Source organism: Balaenoptera borealis (assembly GCF_965194805.1).
Source record: "Balaenoptera borealis genome assembly, chromosome: 1".
Lineage (NCBI taxonomy): Eukaryota > Metazoa > Chordata > Mammalia > Artiodactyla > Balaenopteridae > Balaenoptera > Balaenoptera borealis.
The window spans coordinates 167,756,987-167,773,056 of NC_138860.1; the positions used below are offsets into that span (position 1 = coordinate 167,756,987).

General features: G+C 41.7%; 1 protein-coding gene across 4 annotated transcripts in view; it reads left to right on the top strand.

Moving 5' to 3' along the window:
* Positions 1–208: 208 nt before the first annotated feature.
* The window catches only part of PHC2 (polyhomeotic homolog 2), a 101,841-nt gene continuing 85,979 nt past the window's right edge, over positions 209–16,070 (top strand). Inside the window, exon 1 of one of the 4 annotated variants that reach the window (XM_082342144.1) lies at positions 209–313. The gene's annotated coding sequence lies outside the window, so the exon portion shown is untranslated. Of the gene's footprint in view, positions 314–430; positions 1,109–16,070 lie in introns of those variants that run through there. The other 3 variants (XM_082342143.1, XM_082342145.1, XM_082342146.1) reach the window with 3 other exon arrangements.

A 16,070-nucleotide genomic window follows, 5' to 3' on the forward strand; every position in this document is an offset into this window, starting at 1 on the left:
CAGGTAGGGTAGATGCTCTGTGCCTCCCCACTCCCCCGCCCTCCCAGCCGTTGCCGTGGCCACCGGTTCAGGCCCGGAGCAGCACCTGGGCGTGTTCAGCCCAATCCCCGCCTTTCCAGAGTGACCATTGGCTGGAGACGCCACGTGATGCACGCTGGTATGCTAATATATGGTAATCGCCCCCACGCCCCTCCTCCCCGGGCCTTGGCCGAGTAGCCAGCAGGGTGCGCGGCGCCGAGCCGAGGGGGCGGGCTGAGGGGCGGCCCCCGGGAGAAAGCGGCCAGGTGGAGGAGGAGCGCGAACGCGACTGCAGGTAACGGGCGGGCGCGTGCGCGCTGGGGCCGGCTCGCGGCGGACTGGCAGCGCGCGGGGCACTTGGGCCGCCGCTCTGCCGGCTTAACCCTTTGGGCACCCAGCTGTCACGGCCGGGCCGGGCCGCGCGGGGCGGGGCATTGCCGTGGGCACCGGCCGGCAGGCGGCGGCGGCCCGACCCGGGATCCGCGGTGGAGGCCGAGCAGCCCAGACCGGCGGAGCGACCGGCCGCAGCGCCCCCGGGGGCCGGGACGCAGCCGCGGCTAGGGCTGCGGGGCAGCTCCGAGGCCAGGGCTTGCGGGAGGCTGCGGGGTAGCTGCTGAAGTACCGGCACTCGCGGTTTCTCGGGTCGCCTAGCCCCTCCCGCGCAGAGGCCCGAGCCTCAGCAGCCCGTGGCCTTGCGCGGCCTGCGTCTCCTCCGCGCATCCCGCAGAGTGCGAGGAGACCCAGGGGTCGGGCCTGACCTCGGCGCCCCCTCCCCAGCTGCGACCTGACAGCCCAGCCGCCGGCACTTTTGACCCGGAGTCAAGCTGGGGCCCCGGTGGGACGAAGGCAAGAGTGGTGCTTGGGGGCCACCAGCCAAGGGACCTGGGGATTGTCGGTGCAGGGAGGAGCGGACAATCCCCTAAAGGAAAGGCAGACCCCAAGATTTGCCAGGTTTCTGAAGGAGGGATGCCCAAGAAAGGCACTGGCCCCTTGTTTTCTGTGCTGGGTGATGACCTGACACTCATGGGAAAAGGTCACTGCTGGACACCTGGATCGGGTCTGTCATGTCCAGAGGAAGCGGCTGTTTTGCGTGAGTTTCTAACAAATTTTTTATAAGGCCAGGATTAAATTCATCTTTCTCCCTCATCCTCCTCCGAGGTCTGCTACAGAAGTGTGTTCTTTTAATTACCCACCCCCCTCACCACCAATTCACTAAGATTGGTGGCAGCTTTAGGCTTACAGTGTAATTTAGCTTTCACTACAATAGAAATGGTACGATGGGCCATGTGCCACTAATATTAAGCTTGCCCTGGGAGCTTCTCGGAAGTGTGTGTGGGGTGGGGGGGGAATGTTTCTATCACCAGTGCAGATGAAAAACTGGCTAATGTGCCAGTGATATCAGTAGAATTTCCTTTATGAGTCTAAAGTCCTGTCTTCTAAATCAAGGAAGAATGTGGTTACACATGCAAAGTACCAGGAACCAATTTGATTTTTGCAAGTGAAGTGCAAATTTCACTTTCATGTTGCTCTTGATGTCTTTTTTTTTTTTAAAGAAATTCACGTTCTTTTATTTATTTATTTATTCATTTATGACTGTGTTGAGTCTTCGTTTCTGTGCGAGGGCTTTCTCTAGTTGCGGCAGGTGGGGACCACTCTTCATCGCGGTGCGCGGGCCTCTCACCATCGCGGCCTCTCTTGTTGCGGAGCACAGGCTCCAGATGCGCAGGCTCAGTAATTGTGGCTCACGGGCCCAGTTGCTCCGTGGCATGTGGGATCTTCCCAGACCAGGGCTCGAACCCGTGTCCGCTGCATTGGTAGGCAGATTCTCAACCACTGCGCCACCAGGGAAGCCCTGCTCTTGATGTCTTTTATCACACAACAACAAACTCTTGCTGTTTGCCAGGCACTCTGCTATGTCTTGGGGATGCAAAGATGAATAAGATAATTAGTCCTTGTCCTCAAAGAAGTAGTGGGAGAGACAGAAATAAAATTGCCAGTAAAAGTGATAACATCATGATAGATGTGTACATAAAGAAGCACAGAGGAGGGAACAATTAGCTGTCTGAGAGGATCCAGGAAGGCTTTCCAGAGAAGAACATGTTTAAGGTCTTGAAGGATGAATAGGAGTTTGCCTTGCAGAGAATATTGGGAAGAACAGGAAGGGCAGCCAAAGCAGAGGACACTGTGAATACAGACACTTAAGGAGCATGGTATCTCTAGGCAATGGCTTTATAGTGCAGCCATGGCCTTTTTCCTTTCTCGATAAAGTAACCTAGACTTTCTAATTCCCACCACATTTTCCAGTGAAAATGCGGCTGTAGCTCCAAGGTAGAGGGGTGGAAAACTGGGCATAGGTGTGGCGCTAGAGGCATCATCCCAGGAGGGCAAGCCTAAACCATACAATAAGGGAGCAACATGGGTCATACCCAAGGAAGCCGTGCTGAATGTCAAATCTGTGAGGTCAAGTTTGTGAGACCTTGGGAAATGAGTAATGAGATCAGAAGCTGGAAGGATCTGGATTGTGGTATGGGTCAGGACAAGCAGTTTGGGACTGAGACCATGAATCATGCAGAGATGATAGAACTTGCTGTTAGTGGTGCCAGCCCTGGAGGACGGGCTTGGATCTGACAGCTTAAAGCAACTGCAGAAAAGGACAGCACCATCTCTTCAATAGAATATTTCCCGTACTTCCTTCTTTCTGTTCTCTTTCCCTCCTTACTATTACCGTCTTTTGATCCAGTTTCCACTCATGATTCACTTTTACTAGGCTTCTTTTACTGAGGTCTTAGCTACCAGAGCAAAGAAAATCCTGTTCTGCTGCCTTAGCCTCCACTTCTAGAACTATAAATAGTCCATTTTACCTCATAAGCCATCAATTTAGCCAACCTATTTTTACTTCCTGACCATTTGGAAACAGAGCAAGGATGGGCCCAGAGGTGGTAAAGTAGACCTCATCCCCAAAACTCACGTAATGTTTGATTCAGATAACAGCCTTTTAGCTTTGCTTAAACCAAAGTTTATTTTTAGAATGGATCATGGTGAATTTTTGGCAGATACCCCATCTTGAACCCAAGCCTCATAAAGAACGTGACAGTGGGCGGATATGCCTAATGTGCTCTGCTGAGATTGACAATTCCGTAAGTGCTGGAGAATCACGGGTGCTATTTAAGCAGTCTTCTCAACCAGCATGTTTACTGAGCACCTGCTTGTGTGTAAATACTGTGCTGTATTTGTGCTTTGGAAGAGACAGGAAAATGAGAGAGGTAGTGTAGTCCAGGGATTATTCTTAGCTAAACAAGGATTCAGATCCCAGTTCTATCAGTTACTTGCTGTGTGACTTGGGCATGTTATTTGACTTTGTTTCTTCATCTGTAATAATGCCACCTACTTCATATACTTGTGAGGATTCAACGTAAAGCCGTTCTTCCGTAAATTTTCAAAGTGCTAAACGTATGATATTATAGGAGTTGAAAAAAGAGAAAGATCATTGTGGACTATGAGTATCAAGGAAGGCTTTTTTCAGAGACATGGTGGATTTTGTTACATAGAGAAGGAAAGTGGGAGGGATTTCTAGATGGGAAAAAAAATGTTCATAAAACACAGGACCGGAATATGGAAGAAAGTTTTCAGGGGTCAGTTGATAAAACTGACAAGATCAGCAGGTTTAACTAAAGAAGTTGTAAGATTGGAAGGGTTGGTTGAAGCCAGATTTTAACAGGCATCAAATGCTGAACTAAGGAGTTAGGACTTTATCCCGTATGATGGAAAGTCTGAAGATGTTTGGTTAGGGAAGTGTGCGCTTATAAAAGTAGTATTTTATGAAGATTCTCAACAACGATGTGGAGAATAAACTTTAGTAGGGATAGAAAGAGAACTGTACAACCAATTAGCAGGTTATTTGAATAGTTTAGATATGAGGGGATAAGGGGTTGAATTCGGATGATGGCAGTGGAAATAGAAAGAGATAGGTTCAATGAGTATTATAAAGGAAACATGAACAGGACTCTGACTGATAGATATGGAGGACAAGAAATAAGGAAGAATCAAATATAGCCTTGAACATATGTGACAAGATCAACAGAAATAGGACAGACAGAAAGAAAAGCCAGTTCGGGAGAGAAGAGGAAAAGCCAAGTGCTAGATCTCTTGAGGTGATACTGGAATTTATAAGTGGATGGATCGCCAAAATATTTGGAACTGGTGGGTGGGCCTAGTGTTCAAAAGAGAGAAGTCAGGGAGTCTTATACGTAGGTGATAATTGAAGCCATGAGATTAGCGTAGTTCCCACTTAGTTGTTAGTGGTATAACAGCATAGAAATAGAGGTGTAGAGGACCAAGGCTGGAAAGTGGAGATTGCCCATATGCAGGGAGGTAGGAAGAAGAAATGGGGTGAGTATGGTGAAAAGTAAGGAATATCAGAGAAGCAGAAGAACCATCTAATTTATTCACCCAACGAATGCATTCTCTTCACGACCATTTATTTATGTACCTGATAGATGCAAGGCCTATTAGACATGCTCTTAGCCGTGAGGGTATGGTATCGCAGAAGTGAAGCGAAGAGAGGGTTTCAAGCTAGAGGGATTGGTCAGCAGTATGAAATGTTACAGAAAAAAGTGGGAAATGTCCATTATATTTAGTAAACAGGGATCAATGGTGACTTTTTGAAAATAATAGCTTCAATTCCGTAGGGGATGGCCATAGGGATATTAAATGCCAGATTAAACAGGATGGGGGCATGAGATGCGGGTAAGAAATGGAGACAGCATGTAGATCACCCTTTGTATGTTTGGCAGTAAAAGGAAAAGAGAGAAATAAGAAAGAGGTTAGAGAAGGCGGAACAGTCAAGCAAAAGATTTGCTGTTCCCTATCTGCTTCATTAATTTAGTTGCCCTAAAATATCATTCTCATTCTTTCATATCCTTGATAGCAGTTCAGCAATCCATTTCTTAAACTTACTGCTTTGAGATGTACCCACACATTTCATTTAACAATAATAAGATAGCTACCATTTATGGAGTGCTAACTCTGTGTTAAGCACTTTGTATACATTCTATTCATTATCCCATTTAATCCTCACAGTACTGGATTACAGCCATACAACCTCTTGGAAGCATGGAGAGGCTAAATAAACTGCCTATGATTGCATACTTTTTTTAATAAATTTATTTTATTTATTTATTTTTGGCTGCATTGGGTCTTCATTGCTGTGCACGGGCTTTCTCTAGTTGCAGCGAGCAAGGACTACTCTTCGTTGTGGTGCGCAGGCTTCTCATTGCGGTGGCTTCTCTTGTTGCGGAGCACGGGCTCTAGGCATGCAGGCTCCAGGAGCTGTGGCTCGCGGGCTCTAGAGCGCAGGCTCAGTAGTTGTGGCACATGGGCTTAGTTGCTCCGCGTCATGTGGGATCTTCCCAGACTAGGGATCAAACCTGTGTCCCCTGCATTGACAGGCAGATTCTTAACCAGTGCACCACCAGGGAAGTCCCTGCTCACATAATTAATGAGGGGCAAAGATGGAATTTGGACCCAGCTCTGACTCTCAAGCTCTACGAAAGGACCATACTATACTGTCCCTGAAGACAGGGCCAACTTCATGGGTATGTGACCTCTGTAGTCTCCCAGGGCCCTGCATTTATAAGGGCTCCACACTCAGTTTAATGCTCTGTTGTTGCTGTCTTGAAATTCTTAATTTTTTTAACAAGGGGACCTGCTGTTTCATTTTGCACTGGGCCCTACAAATTATGGAACCAGTTCTACCCGAAGGTATCAATATTCCCTCCTAAAGCTGGGAAAACATTTTGTGCTGTATAATTCCTTTTGGTTGCATAGCCTAAAGTCCTTGCTGTGTCATAGCACATGATCACATTTTCCTGTCTTCTCATTTTGGACTCCTGGTATAAAGGGCAAAAGGGGGATATTTGGAATTTCAAGTATAGAGCCAGTTTGAAAAGAATAGAGAATAAAGAGGCAAGGAATTATTTACCCAGAATGGCTTCTGGAAACTCACCCATCATATGATAGAGTTACTGTCCTGATTGTGTTGTTACTCCCAATTTAAGTAAGAAATGGTTAATTTCTATTTCTTGTGTAGTCAGATGTTCCCAATTGGTAGGAAGCTAGGAAGACCATTTCTCAACCTACTGAAACAGAAATTGGGGTTGAACAGGTATAATACAAATTGCCCTGATCTGATGCCTTTTTAGCCAGACTGGTGCCCATACCAGGGGCTATCCAGCAGGTTTGAACCATGTGACCCTGTTCACCACATTTGTCTTGAATGTTCATGTCCCACTCTTCCCTTTTTTGCCCATTCTATTCCTTCATCTACCTGTATGGATCATGAAAACGAGAAGCACTTAATTCTCGATATTGTCTCTCACTTTTGCTTTATAATCACTACTTGGAACTGACAACAAACTAGGTTTTTCTGGTTTTCATGGTTATTGCTCCCTCAAAAATAGCATTTACTCATCCCCAGGCTCCTCCCACTCCGGGTGTCTCTGAGTAATCATTTGACCAGGTGCTGACCAAGTCCTGACACCACTTGATACTAGCTGACCACATGACCAAGTCCTAACACCAGCCAACCTAGATTCCTTTGCAAAGGTTATCAGGCAATATTGAGTTTGTGTTGCCATCACCAACGTCATTCCCATCCCAGAATAAGAGTGCTTACTCTCACTTTCTGCCCCCATCATGGATCAGGTGAGCCTAAGAATATGTGAGATTAAAAATATGAAGAGATTTAGCGTATGCCCTATGGTGTACATCATGAAAGCGTCTAAACAGCCAGGTGTTCTCTGTGGTCTTCTATTTGTGCTGCTGGCAGAGCGTCCATAAGGCACTGTAGTAGTTATTGCTGTGGAACAAATTATCAAATTTATCAGCTTAAAACAACAAACTTCTGTGTCTTTTAAGCCTAAAGTATTACGGGGCTTCCCTGGTGGCACAGTGGTTGAGAGTCTGCCTGTCAATGCAGGGGACACGGGTTTGAGCTCTGGTCTGGGAAGATCCCACATGCTGCGGAGCAACTAAGCCCGTGCATCACAACTACTGAGCCTGTGCTCTAGAGCCTGTGAGCCACAACTACTGAGCCCAAGTGCCACAACTACTGAAGCCCACGCACCTAGAGCCCCTGCTCTGCAACAAGAGAAGCCACTGCGATGAGAAGCCTGTGTACTGCAACAAAGACCCAATGCAGCCAAAAATAAAATAAAATAAAATAAAAAGATAAATAGATTAAAAAAGAAAAGATTCAAGTGTTACATCTCAGAAGCATTTCCCAACTCACTTTTAATGAATTAGTATCCTTCCTCTCTGATCTTCCGCTACGCTTTAACATCTCATTATAGCACTTACCACGTTGTTGTAATTGCTAAGGACTCTGTCTTTTCCTATCCATAGCTTCAATTCCTAAAACCGTTCCTTGAACACAGCAGATACTCAATAAATGGTTGTTGAATATACTTAAGAATGGCTTGTACCTTTATATACTTTTTACTCTATTCTTTAGAAAATATACGTATACTGTGAAGTAACTGGCTTTGTGCCCTACGATAAATACACCCTTCATCTCCCTATCTAGAAGCTCATGTATCATGGTTGTTGAAGGTGTAAAGAAAACATTGTAGAAGTCAAAGACTTCTTGACTTGCCAGCTTACCTTCTCCAAGGAGGACTTCTTGAGCTTGTTCCTGTCTGTAAGTCCCTGCTTCATCCATACTCTGAAACCAATCCTGGCCCTTGTAGGAAATTATATAATGAGCCCCTAGCCCAAAGATACTTGATTCAATAACAAAGCCAACACTGGCTAAATATCTTTATGTAAGCAGGATCTGGGTCTGACTTATCCACTGCTATATTCCCAGCACCAAGCACTGTTAGATGCTTAATAAATACTTGGCGAATGAATTAATGACGCTCCATTCTCGATATTCATATCCCATTCCTTTACCCAGGTCCTGCGCTCTGATCACCCAGAATCTTAGGCCTGAGTTCATCATTTCACAGGGCCCAGACTTTCTGTGTTGGTCCTTGACTCATCTCTTCCTGCACCTTATCACAGCTGATCTTGCTTAACTCAGAACTAAGTAAGGTACCTCTTCCTCTCTTGATCTTCCTAACTAATAATATTGGCCAGATGCCCTTTAGGAGAATCTTCTTTTCCTTACCTATAGCCAGAAATATCCAGCATACATATTTGATGTGTTTTAAAAGTTTTGAACTGAAGAGAATTACATTCTGTTTTGGCCAAAAGCCAAGTTCCAAGATTTTGTAAGTCTGTTCAACTGATTAACTTGTAAGCTTCAGCAATTCAATGCAAATTAGTTTTTATACCAACCGGCGAATCAAGGGAGGGGAGGGAATTAAGTGAGTGTGTAAATATGGTTACCAGGGAAACTTTTCCTGACAGAAGAGGGAACCTCACAGGAATTTGTACAGGCCCAGGAAACCGATGTAACCTGACCTTTCTGTGTTCTCTTTCTGATGGGGGAAGAGAAGGACATAGAAACCATGGGTACAGATAAAGGTGGCTTTAGGCTTTTCTAGAGACTTGATGAGTTAAGTTCTCCTTCTTAAAGCGGGACTGAATATTTTCTCTAGGGGAAAGATGACTATTATAAGGCACCCGTTCCTTCTGAGGAAACATCTGGAAATGCAGAGCTTCTCTGAAGCTGTCTGTGAAATAGTTTTCATTCATTCAACAAATATTTATCCAGCAGGGAATATGCTTATAAGAGATGGAGAACAATATGAAGATATTGTACTGCACCTAGTGGATGTTCCTTAAATTTTGTCTAAATTAATTTTTTGAGTGGAGGGTGATATGGACTTAAATATTTAATGCTTTTTTAAAGAATAAAATTCTGTAGCAAAAGCATAAACACAACTGTATCTTCTGCCGCATCTCTATTCCCAGATGATCACTCCTGAGAAAAACCTAACTCGTTGATCCATAAAGGCTCACCCCAAGGTGGATGTCATCTAGTGACAGTGTCCTCTAAATTGTAGGTGTCGTACAGTGAAGGACAGATCCATCTCCACAAATCCATCTCCTTGATGGCCCAGATCACAAGAGGACCTTCTGACTTTAGCTAAAAATGGTGGGTGGTTTAGGGTCTATTCTTGGCTGGAAAATGCATTTGGATTGAAATGTGCAACACTGTCCCATACCCGAGGCCTACTGTTCAGTGTCTCCTTTTATACTTGAATATACTGGAGTTTTGTACTGTACACGGTGCCTTTCACTGGGCTGCAGAGAAGCAGTAGAGGGTCATGGTTAACAGCACAGACAGGAGAGCCCGCCCTGCCTCTACCCCTCATTAGCTGTGACCTTCACAGCCCTCTTCAAGTCTTCACCCTCTTTGTGCTCCATCTTCTTGTGTGTATGGAGATAATAATAGTACCTGCCTGGAAGGATTGTAGAATTAAACGGGTTAATAGGTGTGAGGTGCACAGTAAGTACCTTTTACTATTTCCTGTGACCTCCTGGATATAGTTCAAGCAGGAGACTGTTGAGATATAGAGAGGTATGATAACTTCCCTAAAGTTGTACACTAAGTTTGGGCTCAGATTGTTTTCATCCTTAATTTAGCACTGAAAATTCCCATTCTACTTAGTAAGAGACAGAGAAAATGAGAATTAGAGTATGAGAGAGGAACTTGGCTTTTGGAGCATTTTGAAATAGGGGTTACTTCGCAGAAGATGGTGACACTAAAGTGTATGAAGACGCAATTGCTTTCTCAAAGGCACAATGAGTGTGAGAAATGGTTGGGAATAATATAAGACAGGGAATATCTTACTGGGTCAGGCCTGTAGTATATCCAGCCTCAAAATCTGTCTCTGATCATGGTGACAAGGGACAATTAGAAAGTATTGTAGCTGCCATCAAGACAAAAGCTTCTAATTATAGGGATGGACCTGGCCATCCCTAAGTGTCTTTTAGTATCCTGCCATGCCTTGTTCACCCAAGTATTTAAGCTTTAGTTCTACTTTTGGTCTTTAAAATCTGTTCATTTTTTCCACACACACTTTTAAAGTTTCTGTACCCACATACTAATAGCTAGGGATGTGAAGAAGACTCGATCCCAATCCTGGCAGCCCAGAAGTTTATGAAGGAAGACAGACATGGAAATATCGATTATGGTATTGTACTTAGTGCCATAATAGAAGGATAGACAAGGTGTTTTGAAAGCTTAGGGGGGGATCACTTAGCTCTGCTTAGAAGTGTCACCTTCTGGAGAAAGATACATTTGAGATGAGGAGTCCCTCAGGCAGACAGAGCACCTCAGAGAAGAGGGGCAGCATGTGCAAAGGTGGGGCGTGTGTGTGAGAGCATAGTACACATGGGAGATTCCAGTAACCCCACATGATGGGAGCATGACGTATGACTCGGGCAGGGGCAGAAACAGGCTGAAAAGTAGGTCAGCGTCAAACACAGAAGGCTGGTTTCCAGGCTAAGGAATTTGGAATTCGTGTCAGAGGCCATGGGGAGCTGTTGAAGCATTTCAGGAGAAACGTGATCAGATTCTTTTCAGAGGCTCACATCTCCAGTGTGGAGGCTGGTTTGGACAGGAGTGAGACAGGAGACAGAACCCTGGGATGAGAAGGGAACCTCTAGCTCAGCTTCTCCTCTACTGCCAGTATTTTTACTATTGCATATGTACATTTACATTTGTTCCTTCAACCCAGATTTATTGATGACATGCAGGGTACTGGGCTAACTGCTAGGGGTGTAAGATCAACAACCATCCGTATCTTGGAATTGCTTGCAGTGTTTTCTTTGTCCTGAACCAAAGCTTTCTTGAGTTTTGAGCTTTCCTGGTCTATCTTCTACTTCATCTCAGTCCCAGTGCTGGTGTCTGGGGTGTAAAAAGGAGTTGGTGTGTGTTCATCTTGTCTGTACTCTTCATCATTTACTGTCCCCATCATACCTCCTTCCTCTCAATCCTCTCATCTCTCCAGAGCGCAAAATTCCAATCATTTAATGAATTCCTGTAGAAAATGAATCTATTACATCCCTTTTTTAGACTTCACTATTTAAATTCTTAACTTTCTCTTGTTTCCCCCAAACCTCAAGTGCTGTATGTTAGCACTCTTGGTCACACATTAAACTCTTTGGGCCCTACTTCCTGTCCTTTACTGGCTTATAAAATCCTTACTTTCTTCATTCTTCTTTTCTTGTTTCCTCAAAGATGTACATACCAGAATTGCAGATTGCATTATTGACTTTGCTTTTTCTTTGTGGTGTTAGTGCCTTTCACCCATGAGATCACCGTCCCTAAAGGGAAAACTCCTCTACCCCTGAAAATGTATAAATTGAAGATGAGACGATATTTCTATTTGTAATAGAATAGAAGATAGAGTTTTATGAGAAATAGTAGTATTTATTACATAATAATAAATTACGATTATAATTTACTGAGTACTTATTACATATGCTAATTTCCATGCTAGGACATTATGTGAGTTCTTATTTAATCCTCACAGCAACTGTAGGAGGCAGGTACTCTTATTACTCCCACTTCACAGGTGAAGAAACTGGCTCCAAGGGGTGAAATGATTCGTCCACCGTCATATCACTAATACAGAATAGAGGCAGGTCTCGAACTCAGGCCTGTCTGATTCCAGAAGCGAAGTTCTTCACTACTGTGTAGTGCAGGGTCGGAGAGGGGGTACCCACGGTCATTAAGAGTGAGCCAATTATTTTCAACCTTCCTTTAGTCATAACTATCATCATCAAATCTAGTTTCTCCCAGTTTTCTTGATTTTTAATAGTCATTTTAATAAGCTATTTTATTTGGATCACAAAACGGCACAATAAGTTTCTAGTAACATCCCCTCCCCCCCCCCCCCCGCAAAAAGTCTGTAATGTTTATCCTAATTTTTAAAGGTTTGAGTTTGCATGTTATGTTATAGAGGTGTTGTAGTTCACTGTGGATGCTATGCTGACAGTTTGGGGACCTACCTCCAGGTGGAGGGATTGTGCCTTGGAATGTAGTTGCATATCCTAACAGGTTTGCTGTAGAAAGAACTAAATGTCCTTTCTAAAAAATTTTTTTTTGATTTTTATTGTAGTATAGTTGATTAACAATGTTGTTAAAAATGTTGTTTATGTTGTATTTCCACACAAGATCAATATACCCCTGGTGATGAGTGTAGCAGGCTGAATGATGGCTACCCAAAGATAATTAGGTCCTAATCCCTGGAACCTATAAACAATACTTGTAAGGAAAAAGGGTCTTTGCAAGTGTGATTAAGTTAATGATCTTGACATGGACGGATTATTCTGTATATCTGAATGGTCCCTAAATGCAATCACACATGTCCTTATAAGAGAGAAGCAGAGGGAGAGTTGACACACACAGGAGATAACAACCGCAGAAGCAGAGATTAGAGTGATGCGACCACAAGCAAAGGAAAGCTGGCAGCCACTAGAAAGTGGAAGTGTCCAGGAATGGATTCTCCCTGAGAATTTCCAGTGGTGTGACCTTGCCAACCCCTTGATTTTATCCCAGTAAAACTGATATTGAACTTATGGCTTCCAGGACTATGAGACAATAAATTTCTGTTGTTTTAAGCTACAGAGTGGTAATTTGTTATGCCAGCCACAGGGAATTAATATAAGGGGAATAGTTACCTCTTGTACTGCTTAGTTCATTTTGAGGGCAAATATCATGACTTAATAAAGGTGACAACCAACTAATATAACGTGTGTGATAATAATAATTTCAGCAAACCCTTGTGTAGTGCTTACTATGTGTGAGGCACTATTATAAGCATTTGAAATGTATTTACTCATTCAGTCTTCATAACAACCACATGAGGAGGTTTCTATCATTATCTCCATTTATAAATGGGAGGTTTGAAGCACAGAAAAGTTAGGTAACTTGACCAAAGTTATATAACTAGTAAGCAGTGGGTCTAGGACCTGAACCGAGGCAGTCTAGCTCCAAAAGTCCACTTTGCACTTGGGAGGCATTCAACAATGTCTAAAGCCTTTTCAAGCCCCTGGCCACTTCCTCTCCATGTTTTCTGCTGTGTTCACTGCATTTGTCTTCCTCCATGTGTTGTCCTTTATCTTTAATATATTTTCTTTTTTAAAAAAGAAAAGATATTAAAGATATCTTTATATCTGTGTGGTTTTGGTATTAGAGTACTTCTGGTCTCATAAAAGAGTAGGTAAGAGTTTCCTTTTTCTATTTTCTGGAAGAGTTTGTATAGAATTAGTATTATTTCTTTCTTGAATCTTTAGTAGAATTCACCAATAAAACCATCTGGGCCTGGAGTTTGCTTTGTGGAAAGGTTTTAAACCAAGGATTCAGGCTCTTTGCTAAATAAAGGGCTGTTTAGGTTATCTATTTTTTCTTGAATGAGCTCTAATAGCTTGTGTCTTTCAAGTTATTTGTCCATTTCCCCTAAGTTGTTTACTTTATTGTCACAAAGTTGTTCATAATATTACCTTATTATCCTTTTAATGTCTGCAGAATCTCTTTCATTCCTATTATTGATAATGTGCCTTCTCTCTTTTATTTTTCTCATCAGTCTGACTAGAGGTTTATCCATTTTATTGATCTTTTCAAAGAACAAGCTTTTCATTTTGTTGATTTTTTCTCTATAGTTTTTCTGCTTTCTATTTCATTGATTTCCACTCTAGTTAAGGTAGAAGCTGAAATTAATAATTTGAGATCCTTCTTCTTTTCTAATATAGATATTTAATGCTCTAAAATTTCCTCCAAGTAATGCTTCAGCTATATCCTATAAATTTTGATATGAAATGTTTTTCATTTCATTTGGTTCAAAATATTTTCTAATTTCCCTTGTGATTTCTTCTTTGACCCATGGATTACTTTGAAATGTGTTGTTTTGGTTCCTAATAATAAGATTTTCTCAATAGCTTTCTATTATTGATTTCAAGTATAATTCTGTTATGCTCAGACAATAGACTTTGTGTGATTTTGATTCTTTGAGATTTACTGAGACTTATTTTATTGTCCAGAATGTGTATTCTGTTGTCATTGGGTGGAGTGTTCTATCTATCTAAATAGGCTAGTAGTGTTATTCAAGACTTCTATATCTTTATTAATTTTTCTGACTACTTGTTTTACCAAGTACTAGGACAGGAGAATTGAAATTTCTAAAACTGTAAATTTTTCTTTTCCTCTTTTTAGTTCTATCAGTTTTAGCATTATGTGTTTTGAAATTCTGACGCTGAGTGTATAAACATTTAGGATCGTAGGTCCTCTTGATGAAATCACTTTAAAATAATCTTCTTTTTCCCTGGTAATATTCTTTGTTCTGAAGTCTGCATTGCCCAACATTGATTTGGTCACTGCAGCTTTCCTGTGGTTTTTATTTACATGATATATCTTTTCCATCCTTTTACTTTTAACCTATATATATATGTGTGTGTGTGTGTGTAAATATGTATATAAGTATATATATATCTTTTTTTTTTAATTGGGGTATAGTTGTTTTACAATGTTGTGTTAGTTTCTACTGTACAGTGAAGTGGAGTTCCCTGTGCTATACAGCAGATTCTCATTAGTTATCTATTTCATACATATTCGTTAGTGTATGTATGTCAATCCTAATCTCCCAATTCATCCAACCCCCTCCTTTCCCCCCCTGGTGTCCATACATTTGTTCTCTATGTCTGTGTCTCTATTTCTGCCTTGCAAACGGGTTCATCTGTACCATTTTTCTAGATTCCACATTTATGCTTTAATATACGATATTTGTTTTTCTCTTTCTGACTTACTTCACTCTGTATGACAGTCTCTAGGTCCATCCACGTCTCTACAAATGGCCCAATTTCATTCCTTTTTATGGCTGAGTAATATTCCATTGTATATATATATGTACCACAGCTTCTTTATCCATTCGTCTGTCAAATGGCCATCATCAAAAAATCTACAAACAATAAATGCTGGAGAGGGTGTGGAGAAAAGAGAACCCTCTTGCACTGTTGGTGAGAATGTAAATTGATACAACCACTATGGAGAACAGTATAGAGGTTCCTTAAAAAACTAAAAATAGAATTACCATATGACCCAGCAATCCCACTACTGGGCATATACCCAGAGAAAACCATAACTCAAAAAGACACATGCACCCCAAAGTTCATTGCAGCACTATTTACAATAGCCAGGTCATGGAAGCAACCTATATCTCTTTATTTTTAAAGTGGGTTTCCTTTAGAAAGCATTTAGTTGGATCTTCTTTTCTAATCCAGTATGAAAATTTCTGCCTTTTAATTGGGATGTTTAAACAATTTACATTTATTATAATTATTGCTATGTTTGGGTTTAAATTGACCATCTTGCTGTTTGTTTTCTATTTATTCCATCTGTTCTTTGTTCCTTTTTTCTGTTTTTTGCCCAAGTTTGGATTATTCACATTTCTTATTTATGACTTCATTATATCTTTATGACTGGTTTATTGCCTATGTCTTTGTTTTATCTTTTTTTAGTTGTTGCTTTCATGTTTATGATATACATCTTTAACTGATCCTTGTTTATCCTCAAATAATATCACTTTATGTGTAGTGTAGAACTTTAAAACTATATACTTCCATTTCTCCCCTCCTGTCCTTTGCACTATTATCATATGTTTTATTTAATATGTTATTTTTGTGTTAAATAATCAGTTAACTTATCAAAATAAGAAAACATGACTTTTGTATTTATCCACTTATTTATTGTTTGGACACCCTTTTTTTTTCCTTTGTGTTTCCATCTTTTATCAATTTCCTTTAGCCCAAAGAACTTCTTTTAATATATTTGGTAGTGCAGGTATGCCAGAATTAATTCTTTCAGTGTTTTTCTGTTTTAAAAGTTCTATTTTACCTTCATTTTGAGAGAGATTTTTGCTGAGTAAAGAATTCTCAGTTGACGGGTTTTTTTCCTCTAGGGCTTTAAAGATGTCTATTCATTGCCCACTGGCTTGAATACTTTATGATAAGAAATATGCTGTAATTCTTATCTTTGGTCCTCTGTAATGTGTCTTTTTTCTCTGGCTGCTTTTAAGATTTTCTTTTTATCATTTCGGCAATTT